This window comes from Lissotriton helveticus, chromosome 6, assembly GCF_964261635.1.
Source record: "Lissotriton helveticus chromosome 6, aLisHel1.1, whole genome shotgun sequence".
Lineage (NCBI taxonomy): Eukaryota > Metazoa > Chordata > Amphibia > Caudata > Salamandridae > Lissotriton > Lissotriton helveticus.
This window is the reverse complement of record NC_136067.1, coordinates 1,765,891,144-1,765,901,848: the sequence shown is the minus strand read 5'-3', so window position 1 is coordinate 1,765,901,848 and position 10,705 is coordinate 1,765,891,144.

Genomic DNA, 10,705 nt, shown 5'->3' with positions numbered 1-10,705 from the left:
CCTCAAGCAGCACTTCAGCTTGGGAATAGTCTCTCCTCAGCTTCTCCCGGTTCCTTCTCCTCAGCAGAGGTTTCGTCTTGTCAGTTCCAGGAGTGATCTAATTTCATGGGCTCAGGGTCCCAATACTTATACCCCAAAATCCTTTGTTCTCTCAGGGGAGAGGGGCCGGTGCCTACTCCAAACCAGTTCCTGAGCACTCTGTTTACCAGCCTGCTCCTTTCCTTTCACCATGAAGGGCAGGAACATCAGACGCCCCACAGGAGGTGGAGCCAGCATTGTGGAAGGCAAGTACAGTCCAGGAGTACTCTGTTAACAGTCTTCCTTCTCTTCTTTCAGTGTGCAGGGCAGAGACATCAGACACACCACAGGGGGTGGACCCGGCATTGTAGAGGGAAGGCCCAGCCTTATTCAGGTCCCAGGTGCAACTCCTCCCTCCCATCTAGTTGCTGATCTCGCTATTCACCACCGGGTGGCCCGAGCCTGTCTCTTGGAATCCCCCTGTCCTGTCACACACAAACCCAGACAAGGAATACACAACCTAGCAGAGGTGGGCTGCAATCGTTAGGCAAGCAAATACCTACTTTCTAAAAGTGGTATTTGCAAACACAGAATATTAAAATAAACTTTACTAAACTATGTATTTTATCATTCTGAGTCCAGGCATACTAAACTCGAATTTCTACCATGTTCTCTGAGCCTGCTAGGATTATAAACATGTAACAATCCAGCAGCCCAGTCTCGCCTATGGAGAACAGGTATCCTTGTGATAGTGCAGAACGAAAATGGCTGTAATTCACTATTAGGACATGCCACACACATCAGAGCTTGTCCTACCTTATACTTACAATGCACCCTGCCGGTGGGCCTACCATAGGGGTGACTAATATGAAGAAAAGGGAAGATTTAGGGACTGGCACGTGGGTGAACTTGCACAGTCAGCATGACAGTTCGAGACTGCACGCAGGCTCTGCAATGGCAGACCTTGGACACGTTTTACAAGGCCGCTTCTGTGGGTAGCTGATTACACAATTGTGCTGAGAAGCCGTACCTGTTGTGTTGCTGTCTGCCCAGCAATAAATAGTTTGAATTTGACACCGCATGTGGTATCTTCAATTGTGGGAGCAATGTCATGTGGATTATATGGTGGCCTGCCCAGGTGACGAAGATACCCCGCTGCTTCTGAGCGGATCCTTGCGCTGTCGAAACTACAGCGTGATTGAGGAGCGATGTCACCAGCTGGGTATGGCGCAAGAAAAGCAGCACACAGCCGCGGTGTAATCAGCGCCCCAACGAAAAAAACTAACGGAGGAACATTAGTAGCGGCACCACTATGGTTTTTATTTTCGGAACTACGTGACCCAGAGTGCAATTTTGCGCACGCCCACTGGAGGCGGGATTATAAGGACTATCGCAGGTGCGGAAAGATGAAAGCTGTGCTGTTCACCACAAGCCTTGCCAGTGATCAAGGGAGTATCCAGAAACGCGTATGACGATAGGCAGAGACTGTGCTGAGAAGCCGTACCTGTTGTGTTGCTGTCTGCCCAGCAATAAATGGTTTGAATTTAACACCGCGTGTGGTATCTTCAATTGTGGGAGCAATGTCATGTGGATTATATGGTGGCCTGCCCAGGTCACGAAGATACCCCGCTGCTTCTGAGCGGATCCTTGCACTGTCGAAACTACAGCGCGATTGAGGAGTGATGTCACCAGCTGGGTATGGCGCGAGAAAAGCAGCACACAGCCGCGGTGTAATCACCAGCGCCCCAACGGAAAAAACTAACGGAGCAACATTAGTAGCGGCACTACTATGGTTTTTAATTTCGGAACTACGTGACCCAGAGTGCAATTTTGCACACGCCCACTGGAGGCGGGATTATAAGGACTATCGCAGGTGCAGAAAGATGAAAGCCGTGCTGTTCACCACAAGCCTTGCCAGTGATCAAGGGAGTATCCAGAAACGCGTATGACGACAGGCAGAGACTGTGCTGAGAAGCCGTACCTGTTGTGTTGCTGTCTGCCCAGCAATAAATGGTTTGAATTTGACAACGCGTGTGGTATCTTCAATTGTGGGAGCAATGTCATGTGGATTATATGGTGGCCTGCCCAGGTCCCAAAGATACCCCGCTGCTTCTGAGCGGATCCTTGCGCTGTCGAAACGACAGCACGATTGAGGAGCGATGTCACCAGCTGGGTATGACGCGAGAAAAGCAGCACACAGCCGCGGTGTAATCAGTGCCCCAATGGAAAAAACTAACGGAGGAACATTAGTAGCGGCACCACTATGGTTTTTCATTTCGGAACTACGTGACCCAGAGTGCAATTTTGCACACGCCCACTGGAGGCGGGATTATAAGGACTATCACAGGTGCGGAAAGATGAAAGCCGTGCTGTTCCCCACAAGCCTTGCCAGTGAGCAAGGGAGTATCCAGAAACGCGTATGGCGATAGGCAGAGACTGTGCTGAGAAGTTGTACCTGTTGTGTTGCTGTCTGCGCAGCAATAAATGGTTTGAATTTGACACCGCGTGTGGTATCTTCAATTGTGGGAGCAATGTCATGTGGAATATATATATATATATATATATATAATATATATATATATATATATATATATATATATATATATATATATATATATATATATATATATCTTTGATTACCTACTGGCAGTCACCAGTAGGTAGTTATAGTTAGAACCTAGTTTCCATAGGAAAAGCATTTTTTATTTCGTAACTTTTGACGAATCTCCAGGAAATTCTACGAAAAAATGATCTTCCCAGGTCAGCTCCTATCCTGAATGTTTGGGGGGTGATTCGTGAAGCGGGGGCTGAGAAAAAAGTGGGGTCCCAAAAAGAGGTTTTATCCATGTTAATTTCCATAGGAAAAGGTATTACAGGCTACAGCCAGAACTGCGGAACGGAATTACACCAAATTTGGCAACAAGGTAGCCCTTGGTCTAGAAAGCGACCTGTTTTTTAAATGGTGTAAATCCGTTCAGTAGTTGCTGAGAAATTAAAAAAATAAAAGTTGTGATATCTGGGGCAGTGGTGGGTTCACGCACCCTCTCGACCACAAGCTTCACTGTGATTGGCTGGCAACACTCCAAACCAGGAAGTGTTGGCAGCCATCTTCTGACTCAGTAGAACAGGCCCAAATATATATATATACATATATATAAAAAAAATTCATCCAAGGACGCGGCACTCCAAACTGGGTATTTGTTTAAGGCTTAGTTTATTAACTCTTTCGCTCGACCAACGCGTTTCAGCCTCCCTCGGCTTTGTTCACGGTAAGTGAGCCATTGTTTATGTCTACTTTATATCTCATATCTGCCATGAAGGGGCATTATGGGATATGTAGTGTTCTGTTATTCATACATTGTATTTACATTTTAATCAGACGTTTATCACTTTTCTGCTTTTAATTGTATAAACATTGCAGATAGACATGGCAGCAAATGTACGCGCTTATTTTAGGGTATAGTACCCATTTTCTATATTTACATATTTTTGGCAGCTTCAATTGAAAAACAACATTGTTTCGGCTCACATGTTGCATGCTGGAATAGGTAGTGCAGCCTTTTACAACCAATAACTAAACCAATCATAGAGTCTTTAGTACTGGTATCATTATGCTTTTGGTATTCTTTCAATGTGTCCAAACAAGGAGTGATAGTCCTTTTCTTATATCATCTCTCTTTCTCATTATATTTCATATTTTTGTTGTTTCTGTTTTTGTTACTGGTGATACACACTTCTCATTTGATCTCAAAAAGTGAAACGTATTACGTTGAATCATGTCAAGAGCTTACAAGCCCAACTGCTCCGTATACAATACGGCGGTTTACAAGCTCTACAAACAGTGACTGGGAGAAATTGAATTTTGTTTCACTTTGAGGCTCGAAGAAGTGAGAGAAATCAGACATCACACTGATAAGATTAAGGAGGCAATTCCAACACAGCATGGAGGCGCGAGCAGCCAAACGCGGTGGAAAGGCAGCAAATCTCTTCAAACTACCAGGAGACATAGCGAATGAAACACCGAGTGGAAGTAATGCAGCAGCTCCACAACCAAACACCTTGAAACAACTATTTAATCAGGCAGAAAGAATGTACAAAAAAGAAATTAACAAAAGCTGGGAAATTCTCGCTCTGGAAAAGTATATAGAAATCAGACGCATATCAAGAGGCTTAAGGATTTTCACGATGCCCACACACCCTGGCACTAAAAAAGACCTAATTGATGAATGGGTTGAAAACAATGTGGAATGTTCATTGAACATGAGCGCATATTAATTAAGCATGCAAAAAAAGACATTGGAGAAATCACTACTAAAATCAACGAAATAGAAGATATGATTAAACAACAGACAAATAAAGAGGAAATAACCAAATTTAGAAAGGAAATGGATGCAAGACTAGACAAATATGAAACAGAAATTGAGGCACACAAACAAAGAAAATACATAAGAGATGAAGAGGATTATGCCCAAGGCAGAATCCTAACATTTGCCAAACGTTTTGACAATTTGAAAAATAACTTTTCGTACCAGCAACCAACTCGTACACCATCAAGTACAAGTGAATCTGACGTTAGCGAAAAAAAGAACCAATGCACCGTGCGATTTTTTTAGAAGAGTGTGGCTTATGAATCTGGACAAAACAATGTCACGAGGAAGAGGCCGCGCAATGAATTCCAACCAAAATCGAAGAAGCTGCTCCTCTCCCTCACCAACGACCCCGACACCACCAGAACCAACCTACACGAAGGGATGAAAGATGTAGCCGAGTGGATGACGAACAGCCGCCTGAAACTGAACTCAGATAAGATAGAAGTCCTCATCCTGGGATCAGCACCCTCCGCCTGGGACGACTCCTGGTGGCCCCCTGCCCTCTGCAGCGCACCCAAACCAATGGACCACGCACGAAACCTGGGCTTCATCCTGGACTCCTCCCTCTCGATGACCAGACAAGTCAACGCCGTCTCCTCGTCATGCTTCAACATCCTACGCATGCTCCGGAAGATCTTCCGGTGGATCCCCACCGAAACCAGGAAGATGGTCACCCAGGCCCTCGTCACCAGCCGACTTAACTACGGGAACACCCTTTACGCCGGAACCACAGCCAAACTCCAGAAAAGACTCCAGCGCATTCAGAACGCCTCAGCACGACTCATCATGGACATCCCCCAACACACCCACATCTCCGGACACCTGAGAGACCTGCACTGGCTCCCCGTTAACAAGAGAATCACGTTCCGACTCCTCACCCACGCACACAAAGCTCTCCACAACCAAGGCCCCAGATACCTCAACGATCGCCTGACCTTCTACACTCCCACTCGCCAACTTCGATCGACCAGCCACACCCTCGCCGCCGTTCCCCGCATCCGACGAGCCACAACGGGAGGAAGATCCTTCTCCTACCTGGCTGCCAAGACGTGGAACTCCCTCCCCATCCACCTCCGCCTGACCCAAGACCACCTCCCCTTCAGGAAGCAACTCAAGACCTGGCTGTTCGAGCAGTAGAGGACCCCCCTCCCCAAGCGCCTTGAGACCCTCCGGGTGAGTAGCGCGCTATATAAATGCTTGATTGATTGATTGATTGATAAAAGAGGAAAACAAACAACTGAGCAAAAAACAGAAAAACCAGAAGAGCAAAAAGAAAGAAGATATTACCCTCTAACAAATTGAAAATGGAAAATCTTATCATAAACCTATCCGGACATGTGCTAACAAAGGAAGAAACATCCCTCCTCAACAAAGGCCTCTCATTTTGTCCGGAAAAGCACTTTGACCAAACACAGGTCAGGATTGATCTGTACTAATACGTATGAAAGTTAAAACTTGCGAAAATTCATGCTGGTCAAGTAACAAAAACGCCAGAAACTAGGAGCGATATCCAAATGAGTCAAAATGTCAATTGGCAATAGAGGAAGATTCAAATACAGAGGACATAACGGAAACACAACTGATAGAACAGTTAAATGTACGAACCGACAGAAGAGTAGGAAGTGGCCTTAAACGAAAATCAAGATTTTGTCCAAAGGTAACAAATTTGATTTATTTCCTGAAGCAATCCTGGATGACATCGAAAAAATCTCCAATATACGGAATGTATCCAGAAGAGAAAATCTGACAAAAAAAGAAAGAGAAGCCATCAAATCCTTTAAAGAAGATGCAAATTTAACAAATAAACCTGTGGACAAGGGGGGCAACCTAGTCCTGATGGACACCCAGGACTATGTCAATGAAGCCATGCGCCAATTAAATGATCCAAAAAACTATTGTAAATTGGACAGCAATCCTATCATCAAAATGACACTGCAATTAAATACGCTCTTACAGGAATGGCATGAAAAGGGATTACTAAATGTTGATGAACTTAAGTTTTTATCAAAAGATTTCCCAATAATCCCTACAATTTATTTTCTACCCAAAATCCATAAAACATTGATTAATCCATTGGGTAGACCTATTGTTTACTCATGTGACAGTCTCTATGAAAATGTCTCACAATACGTTGACATCTACTTAGCTCCAATTGCTAAAAACATGAGCTCGTATATCAAAGACACGGGAGACTTTCTCAGAATTCTGAATAACATCACATGGAATGAAGAATTTATGCTGGTGACGATTGACGTAGTGTCTTTGTACACATCGATCAGACATGAAATTGGCCTAAATGCATGTAATTACTTCTTCAAACAACGTAACATCAGTGAACTCCAACATACAAACATGCTCCTCGAGATGATCAAATTGTGTCTTACTAATAATCACCAACTTTATAAACAAGAATGTGGCACAGCAATGGGCATTTCTTTTTCGCCAAACTACGCGAACATAGCAATGAGCTGGTGGGGCAAGACAATCGCCTGTGATCCAGCTAATCAAACGGACCTAGACAAAATAATTCTATGGGTCAGATAGATAGATGATCTGCTTTTAATCTGGAATGGAACAGTGCAGGATTTCAATCTCTACTTTTTCAAACTGTGTCAGAATAAAGTGGGTTTGGATTTCACATATGCCACAAGTAAAAAAGAAATAGACTTTCTAGACTTGAAAGTCTATATTGAGAATAAAAGAATTCACTCAACGCTATTTCGTAAGAAAACATCAACTAACAGTGTATTGCATGGCACGGGTTTCCATCCCCAACCACTGATTGCCAGCATACCTTACAGCGAATTAATTTGCATGAAGCAAAATTGCTCACAAGAAAAAGATGCTGAAGACAAAATAGAGGAAACCATGACCAGATTGAAGACAAGAGGCTATAATGAAAGAAGCTTAGAGAAAAGCAAAAGGTGAGTTGCACAAAAATCGAGAACTGAATTACTAAATCCAAAGATAAACAAACCAAAGAAAGAAAAAAATCCCCCACGATTTATAACAACATACAGTAAGGAAAGTGGCCTCATTGCTACAAAAATCAGAAAGTATTGGCATCTCATATCAAATGATCCAGACATCGGGAATATGCTAGGAGATGGTCCAATGATCAGCTATAGGTAAACTGACTCATTACAAGACAAACTAGTGCAAAGCCATTTTAAGGGGAAACATACAAAAGAGAGAAGCAATTGGTTGATCGATCAACAAAAGGGTTTCAAAAAATGTAACATGTGTAAGGCCTGCAAAATCGGGCAGAACAAAAACAGCATGAAAGAACATAATGGCAAAATGATGACAATACAAGAAAGAATAACATGCACGTCCACACATGTGGTGTACATCATTGAATGTGAATGCAAAATGCAATACATCGGAAGCACCACATGCATGCTGAAAAAGAGAATATTGGAACACATAAGGGCAGTGAAAAATAAAGATAAGTCATTTGCCACAGCCAAACACATGGTACAAAAGGGGGTGGTGATGGACGGAGCATCTCAACCAATCAAACACTCACACCCAGTCAACAGATCTGGGTTTAATCCATCACCGTTCTTTAGCCCACTCTGCCACTCCAGTTCAGACATGGCCATATGCAAATCAGCCTGACCCGGTGCCTCATGGGAACAGTCCAGCCCGAACTGCCAAGCCATGCCTACCCTGGACTGGAGACAAGCTTCCGAGGACCGGTTTCTGGCATTCCAGCCGTCTTCAGCCCGGCTTGCATGCATCCAGTGGCAAAGTGAGCAAGGGACTCACGTCTGAGCATACCCTGCCAACTTATGGCGAACAAAATGGTACAAAAGGGGGTGGTGATGGACGGAACATCTGAACCAATCAAACACTCACACCCAGTCAACAGATCTGGGTTTAATCCATCACCGTTCTTTAGCCCACTCTGCCACCCCAGTTCAGACATGGCCATATGCAAATCAGTCTGACCCTGTGCCTCATGGGAACAGTCCAGCCCGAACTGCCAAGCCATGCCTTCCCTGGACCGGAAACAAGCTTCCGAGGACCGGTTTCTGGCATTTCAGCCGTCTTCAGCCCGGCTTGCTTGCATCCAGTGGCAAAGTGAGCAAGGGACTCACGTCTGAGCATACCCTGCCAACTTATGGCGAACAAAATGGTACAAAAGGGGGTGGTGATGGACGGAGCATCTGAACCAATCAAACACTCACACCCAGTCAACAGATCTGGGTTTAATCCATCACCGTTCTTTAGCCAACTCTGCCACCCCAGTTCAGACATGGCCATATGCAAATCAGTCTGACCCTGTGCCTCATGGGAACAATCCAGCCCGAACTGCCAAGCCATGCCTTCCCTGGACTGGAAACAAGCTTCCGAGGACCGGTTTCTGGCATTTCAGCCGTCTTCAGCCCGGCTTGCTTGCATCCAGTGGCAAAGTAAGCAAGGGACTCACGTCTCAGCATACCCTGCCAATTTATGGCGAACAAAATGGTACAAAAGGGGGTGGTGATGGACAGAGCATCTGAACCATTCAAACACTCACACCCAGTCAACAGATCTGGGTTTAATCCATCACTGTTCTTTAGCCCACTCTGCCACCCCAGTTCAGACTTGGCCATATGCAAATCAGTCTGACCCTGTGCCTCATGGGAACAGTCCAGCCCGAACTGCCAAGCCATGCCTTCCCTGGACCGGAAACAAGCTTCCGAGGACCGGTTTCTGGCATTTCAGCCGTCTTCAGCCCGGCTTGCTTGCATCCAGTGGCAAAGTGAGCAAGGGACTCACGTCTGAGCATACTCTGCCAACTTATGGCGAACAAAATGGTACAAAAGGGGGTGGTGATGGACGGAACATCTGAACCAATCAAACACTCACACCCAGTCAACAGATCTGGGTTTAATCCATCACCGTTCTTTAGCCCACTCTGCCACCCCAGTTCAGACATGGCCATATACAAATCAGTCTGACCCTGTGCCTCATGGGAACAATCCAGCCCGAACTGCCAAGCCATGCCTTCCCTGGACCGGAAACAAGCTTCCGAGGACCGGTTTTTGGCATTTCAGCCGTCTTCAACCCGGCTTGCATGCATCCAGTGGCAAAGTGAGCAAGGGACTCACGTCTGAGCATACCCTGCCAACTTGTGGCGAAAAAAATGGTACAAAAGGGGGTGGTGATGGACGGAGCATTTGAACCAATCAAACACTCACACCCAGTCAACAGATCTGGGTTTAAGTCATCACCGTTCTTTAGCCCACTCTGCCACCCCAGTTCAGACATGGCCATATGCAAATCAGTCTGACCCTGTGCCTCATGGGAACAGTCCAGCCCGAACTGCCAAGCCATGCCTTCCCTAGACCGGAAACAAGCTTCTGAGGACCGGTTTCTGGCATTTCAGCCATCTTCAGCCCGGCTTGCTTGCATCCAGTGGCAAAGTGAGCAAGGGACTCACGTCTGAGCATACCCTGCCAACTTATGGCGAACAAATTGGTACAAAATGGGGTGGTGAAGGACGGAGCATCTGAACCAATCAAACACTCACACCCAGTCAACAGATCTGGGTTTAATCCATCACCGTTCTTTAGCCCACTCTGCCACCCCAGTTCAGACATGGCCATATGCAAATCAGTCTGACCCTGTGCCTCATGGGAACAGTCCAGCCCGAACTGCCAAGCCATGCCTTCCCAGGACCAGAAACAAGCTTCCGAGGACCGGTTTCTGGCATTTCAGCCATCTTCAGCCCGGCTTGCTTGAATCCAGTGGCAAAGTGAGCAAGGGACTGACGTCTGAGCATACCCTGTCAAATTATGGCGAACAAAGTGGTACAACGGGGGTGGTAATGGACGGAGCATCTGAACCAATCAAACACTCACACCCAGTCAACAGATCTGGGTTTAATCCATCACTCCTTGTTTGGACACATTGAAAGAATACCAAAAGCATAATGATACCAGTACTAGAGACTCTATGATTGGTTTAGGTATTGGTTGTAAAAGGCTGCACTACCTATTCCAGCACGCAACATGTGAGCAGAAACAAAAATATGCAAATATAGAAAATGGGTACTATACCCTAAAATAAGCGTGTAAATTTGCTGCCATGTCTATCTGCAATGTTTATACGTTTAAAAGCAGAAAAGTGATAAATGTCTGATTAAAATGTAAATACAATGTATGAATACCAGAACACTACATATCCCATAATGCCCCTTCATGGCAGATATGAGATATAAAAAAGACATAAACAATGGCTCACTTACCGTGAACAAAGCAGAGGGAGGCTGAAACGCGTTGGTCGAGCGAACGTGTTAATAAACTAAGCCTTGAACAAATACCCAG